Consider the following 6,543-nt stretch of genomic DNA (forward strand, 5'->3'; position numbering starts at 1 on the left):
GTTCCTCATGGTGAGGGCTTCCCATGTGGGTGGTTGGGGCTCAGGAAGGGGATGTGTTGACTCTAAGCATGAAACAGCATGTTTTCAACTTTCATGATAGACCTCTGAAGGCTCGTGTTGCCTGAGGAAGCCCTGAAGTTAAGGAAGAGGAAAGAAAAGGAATGAGGCATGGCTTTTTCTCAGGTAAGGTCATATTTAGTCTGTCCTTGCTGAAATGCCCTTCTCTGGACTCACTAATCGTGTCTGACTCTGGAGTGTCCTGTGTGACTCCTGTACACGCACACTCACCCGGGGCCTTCCCTCAGGGCCTGTCATCTCCACTTAGATCCCGTCTCCCCATGACCCGGTGACCTGGCCCCTGTGAGGAGGCTCCCCTGGGTACCGTTCTGGGCAGGGCTTCTCACCCACCGGTTGGAGACGGGGTCTCTGTGCTGTTGGGCAGCAGGGATTGCTTAGGGCCCATCTGGATGTGCTGTCTGCTCTCAGTCAAGCAGGGTATAGAAACTGCACCTGGAAATCAGGTGTTAGTATGCACAATAGCTGGTAAAATCTGGGAATCAGATCAGTTGAGACTGTCCTTTCCCTTTTGTGTATCTTGACATCCTTGTGAATATACCTTACGTATACACAAAGAATTATTTCTGAGTACTGTGTTCTGTTCAGTTGGTTTCTTTGTCTGTTTTTATACCAGTTCCACATCACCTTGATTACCTTGGAATAGGTGTTGAAATAGAAAGACGTCCATCTTCCTTCTTCAAGAGTTTTGCTGTTTGCTCTTTGAATAGTTCTGTGACTTTCACCATGTTTTATTCTGCTTCTACAAAGATTGTCATGGCAGTTTTGATAATGAGTTAATTGGTTGATTGACCCTCTGTGTGGTTATTAAAGAATCTTTTTTTGATATAGCATGTTTCTTTTGTATTTTTATGATTTTTACTGATGAAACTTTGTCATGTGGGAAAGAAGATACGTTTACTTCTTTTTCAATTTGGGGACCTTTGATTTCTTTTTCTCATCTAATTGCTCTAAGGGTTTCAGTGCTTTGTTGAAGTGTAGTGCAGAGTGTGCGTCCTTGCCTTCTTGACCTCAGAGGAAAAGCTTTCATTCTTTCCCCATTGCTGTGCTCTTTTCATAATGGCATTTATTATGTTGATGTTGGTATAATTTATTGTTTGTAGTTTCTTGAGTGTTCCATCTTGAAAGGTTGTCAAATGTTTTTTTTCTGCATCAAGATGATCCTGTTGTTTTTTTTTTTTTCTCCCCTTTAATCTGTTAATGTAGTGTGTCATATTAATTGATTTTTGTATGTTGACTTCTCCTTGCCTTATATGAATAAAATCCACTTGGTCATGGTGTCAGATCTTTTTATTTATTTATTTTAATTGAAGGATTATTGCTTTACAGAAGTTGTTGTTTTCTGCCAAATACCAACATGAAGCAGCCATAGGTATACATTTGTCCCCTCCCTCCCATCTTCCTCCCTATCCCACCCCTGTAGGTTGTTAGAGAGCCCCTGTTTGAGTTCCCTGAGTCATTCAGCAAATTCGCATTGGCCCTCTACTTCACATATGGCAATGTAAGTTTCCATGTTACTCTCTCCATACTTCTCAACCTCTCCTTCCTCCCCTCCCCCCTCTGTCTGTTCTCTGTGTCTGTTTCTCCAGATTTTTTTAATATGTGTTGAAGTGGGTTTGCAAGTATTTTAATTTTGCATCAGTATTCGTCAGGGGTATTGGTTTCTAGTTTTCCTTTCTTGTGTCTTTGGGAAATCAGCAAACTATTAGAATCATGCTTGCTCCATAGAATTAGCAGGATTAGTGGTAATTCTTTTGTAAATATTTGGTAGAATTTAGTCCTGTATTTTTCTTAGAGGTTTCTGACTACTTTTTAAATCTCTCTAGTTATAATGGGCTTCCCTGGTGGCTCAAATCATAAAAAATCTGCCTGCAGTGCAGAAGACCCAGGTTTTATCCCTGGTTCGGAAGATTCCCTGGAGAAGGGAATGGCTGTCTAATCCAGTCTTCTTGTCTGGAGAAATTCCACGGATAGAGGAGCCTTGTGGGCTACAGTCCATGAGGTCACAAAGAGTCAGACACAACTGAGTGGCTAACACTTTCACTTTCACTTTCAATACTTCTCAATACTTCTCTTCTTTTTAATTTCTTAATAAGTAAAATAGTTTGTATGTTTCTAAGAATTTGCCAGTATCTCCTATATACTGTCACTTATAGGCATTATTGGTCATAGTACTTCCTTATCTTTAGAAACTCCCTTTGACCTCAGTTGTAATCACTCCTGTGTCATATCTGTTTTTAGTTATTTGAATCTTTTTTCTCTTTTCCTTAGTCTAGGTACGGGTTTTTCTTTACAGTTTTTTCAAAACATCAACTCTTGGTTTGTTGATTTTTATATTTTTCTACTTTCTATTTTATCTCTGGTTTAATCTTATTTACATGTTTCCTTCTGCTAAACTTGAGTTTAGTTTGTTTTCTGTTTTCTGCTTCCTAGAGGTCTAAAAATAGATTTCAGATTTCAGATCTTTTCTCTTTTTTACTGTAAGCATTTAACAGTTCAGAGTTTCCTTTTAGTACAGTCTTCTCTGTGTGTTATAAATTTTGTAATGTTGTCTTTTCATTTTCATCCATGTATTTAAAAATTTCCATGTGATTTTTTTCTTAGACCCATTTGTGGTTTAAGAGTGAGTAGTTTAATGTCCACATGTGAGGAATTTTCTTTCTTTCTTGTGTTTATTTCGTTGTTGTTAGGGAAGATACTTTTATGGTATCAGTCTCTTAAAATGGTTAATTTTGGCCTAACATGTTGTCTCTCATGGAGAATGTTTTCTGTGTCCTTGAGATGCATGTGTTTTATGCTTTTGTTGGGTCGTGTGATCTGTACGTGGCTGTTCAATGTTTGCTTCATTTTTTCTGAGATATTTAATGTTAGATGTATATATATTTTTACTTGTTACAGCTTTTTGGTAAATTGACTGTTTTATCATTATACAATATTTCTCTCATTGCACTTTTTTTTTCTTCAGTTTATTTTGTCTGATATAACAGTCTCCCCTGCTCTCTTTAGGATGGACTGTCTTTTTCCATCCTTTCACTTTTCACCTTTCCATGTCTTTAGGTTTGTGGATACTACCTGTTTCAAGTCTCTGACAAACTCTGTGTTTCTTGCCCTGGGTTTTTCCTTCTGTTACTTCTTCTAGTGGCCCCTGCTCCTGTGCATCGTATGGTGGTGAAAGACAGGCACCCTGGACAGCTCCTTTCATACCACTGTAATTTCAGAAGGAATGTATTGAATGTTTCCTTCTCATCATGATGTTTCTTGAGATGGTCTTGCTTAATAACTGTATTTTTTCCATATTCTTTTTTGCCAAGAAGTTTTTTTACTTTGTTATTGTGATAATTTTTTTTTTGGTTATAATCTAATGGACTCTTCTAATTTCAAATCACTGTTTTATTAATGGGAAAAAAAGCAAAGAAAGTCTTTGGCTTCTGTTTATGCCTTCCTATGTAAATTTAAATGGATAAAATTGTATTAATATTTTTGTATATGGTAATTTTATTATGAATTGAGTTCAACTATTCTTTTTTTTTTTTTTAATGTTTTTACCAGTTTTCTTTTGGTAGCATAGTATAGAATCCTGTTGACAAACTCAACTGAGTACAAAGGATACATTTTTATCATCTGAAAGATGCTGAAATACATGTGAATAAAAGGATGATATAAAATTGTCCAAAAAATCTTCCAAAAGATGAAACCTCTCATTTCAGTTAATTTTTTTATAGATAAGCATGCATGCATGTGCAATAGAAAACATCATGATTTTCAAACTACATATCACCTTTTTTTTTTTCAGTTGAAATTATGTTATCAGTATACTTTGCGGCCTTGGAATTTTCTAAACAACCCTGTTAGTGTTTTAAGTAGTAAATTACTAACATTTGTGTTTCTGTATCCACATCTATAGTGACCTTTCATGCCATTCCACATTGTTCACCTTGGACTTTGTGTTTTTTTCATATTAATACAATATTTATTTGTTTTCCTTCTGTCAAACCCTGAGCCCACCACTTTCCCCAGGCTGCCTGCAGAGTTCCAGGAAAGGGGACATACAGGGCAGACACAGGAGAAAGAACTATAGTAGGTGGAAACAGCTCCTTCATATTCGTGAAGAAGATGAGCTAGACCACCATCAGGCAAAACAGCCCCATGGCCTTCGAGAGGGCCAAGCCCATGGCATAGAAGAGCTACTGTTTCAGAGAAGGGTTCCTGGCATAACAGTGATGAAGCTCCCGAACACAGTCCCACTTCCAGCCCTGGAGCCAGCCACCCTTGCTGTGGCAGCTCCAGCTCCAGGGAACTTGGCTGCTGTGTCAGAGTCCTTTGAAATGGCACTGGTTTGGAAGCTGTGGCTAGGAATAAGTGAGATGATCCAGGGACCTGGGGCTGCCAAGCTGCTGTGGCTCTCATCAGTCAGTGTCTCCAGTCCTTCACCACCACTGCAGACAGTGATCACTCAACAGGGGGAAGGTTCTCCCGATCAGGGAGTGGGTAGAGACTAATTTGGCACAGGCGTCCATGTTCAAGGGATGAAGGCCCGAGGCCAGAGAGGCTCCCCCTGCAGAGAAGACAGAGGGGCAGGGAGGAGGTTCACCTTGGACTTCTTTCAAGTTTTCTTTAGGAGCCCTCTATCAAAGGACTTTTAATGTTCTTTGTATTACTTCATTGTTAGATGCTTAAGCTTCAGTTGCTGAGCCCAAGCTTCTCAGTTCAGGTGCTTCATGTAACATTTCTTACCTTCTTGCTCTGAGTTGAATTTCTCAGAGTGTCTGTGACACGGGTTTTCTTCTCTAAGGTGGGAACAGATGGTTCTTTAATGAGCTATTAGATTGATGACAGGTTCTTGCCTGTAAAGTACTTAGTTAATGTTTAGAGTAATACTACAGTAATTTAGAGCAACAGGAAGCCCTCAGACACTTTTGGTCCTTGCTGCTGTTATCAACATCATACCTGAAAATTTTGACCTTTCCATTAAGAGTGCCGTGGACTTTGTCTTCTCTGAAGACACCGCTCATGCTGTACCTCATCTAGATAATGAGTTGCACTCACTGGGTAGAACATAATATCTGACACTTCTGTATATCCAAAACAGTGTTGAGTTTTATCTTTATATATTTCATGGATTTTGAACAATGATGAAAAATTCATATTAATTGGAGGATCTCATAAATCCTTACCCCTTACTACCTTTCTCTTTTGCATGAAAGTGAGAACTTTTCATGGCCCTTTTGGTGACATGTGGTTTCATTTCAGGAACGACTGACCTCTGAGGATGTGGCCATCGAATTCACTCAGGAGGAGTGGGAATTCCTGGACCCTGCTCAGAGGGCCTTGTACAGGGACGTGATGCTGGAGACCTACAGGAACCTACTGTCTGTGGGTGAGGATGACTTCCTTCCAGAGCTGTCCTTGGGTATCTGCATTTTCCCTGTGTGCCCCTTGGGAGGCCCTGATGTCTTTCATGTGAGAGTTCTGGTGACTCGGGCATGACACAGCTTCACAAGGTGAAACTGACCCTCTTCAGATGCTGTGTCTGTTTCATGTCATATCTGAGGTTGTCCCAGAGCTTAATTATGTACAAAACTCACTGGCAAATGTTAAAAAAAAAAAAAAAATCTGATTTCCTATTTTCTACCTTTTGACTTTTGGCTCAGTGTTATAAAAAATCCACAGCACTTTAGATTTCTTTCTTCTGATAATGCTGAATGTCTATTTGTTTGTTTTTGCTTGCTTGTTTACTTTTTTTTTTTGGCTGCACCATTCTGTATGTGGGCTCTTAGTTCCCTGACTAAGGATCAAACCTGCACCGCCTGCATTGGAAATGCAGAGTCTTAACCACTGAATCACCAGCGGAGTCCCAGAATTTCTGTGTCTGATCTGAATATTATCTCCACATTGGAGCATCAGAAAAAGCTCTGGACAGTGGGGAGCGATGTAAAAGTAGCCCAAAATACAATGTATAAAGAAAAATGAGTATCTCAAAAGGGCTGTTTTTTTCTGATTAGGAATGGGACAAGCTGGTGGGTTGGATCCTCTGTGGTTGTTACTTAGGAAAATGTAAGGAGAGTGGGTAGAGAGATTGTCTTTTTGATCCTAGATCCTACGAGGGGAGCATATGTGAATCTCGCAGGCTCTGAGCTTGCCATCTGTAGGTCGAGTGCATGGTCCCATCTCAAGATGCTGTAATGTCTGACCTTCATGTTGTATTATTTTTACTCTTGTGCTGCTCTACCCCGTCTGGGAATGTCAACTGTTCCCGATGTTCCATTCTCCTTACTTTGTATCATTTTACCTCTTCAATTTCTTTGAAATATATTCCTGAAGGTCTGAAATTTTATCTGGTTTCTTTGCTGTGATAATCCACCTATGTTTAATTGGCAGCCTCTGGTGAGTCTCTGTGGAGTGGATTTAGTAGGTAACAGAAAACTGTGATGGAGACACTATTCCTAATGTTATTTTCTTGCTCTGTAC

General features: G+C 39.5%; 1 long non-coding RNA gene and 1 pseudogene across 1 annotated transcript; one reads left to right on the forward strand and one right to left on the reverse strand.

Annotated features, from left to right (window-relative positions):
- Positions 1-4,193: 4,193 nt before the first annotated feature.
- On the reverse strand, positions 4,194-4,592 carry LOC120873053 (annotated as a pseudogene).
- A 767-nt stretch (positions 4,593-5,359) lies between these two features.
- Positions 5,360-6,016, forward strand: LOC120872088. The gene is made up of 2 exons (XR_005723168.1): positions 5,360-5,614; positions 5,853-6,016. It is a non-coding gene; the product is annotated as an uncharacterized LOC120872088 (long non-coding RNA).
- The last annotated feature ends 527 nt before the right edge of the window (positions 6,017-6,543 follow it).

Source organism: Oryx dammah, unplaced genomic scaffold (assembly GCF_014754425.2).
Source record: "Oryx dammah isolate SB20612 unplaced genomic scaffold, SCBI_Odam_1.1 HiC_scaffold_13, whole genome shotgun sequence".
Classification (NCBI taxonomy): domain Eukaryota; kingdom Metazoa; phylum Chordata; class Mammalia; order Artiodactyla; family Bovidae; genus Oryx; species Oryx dammah.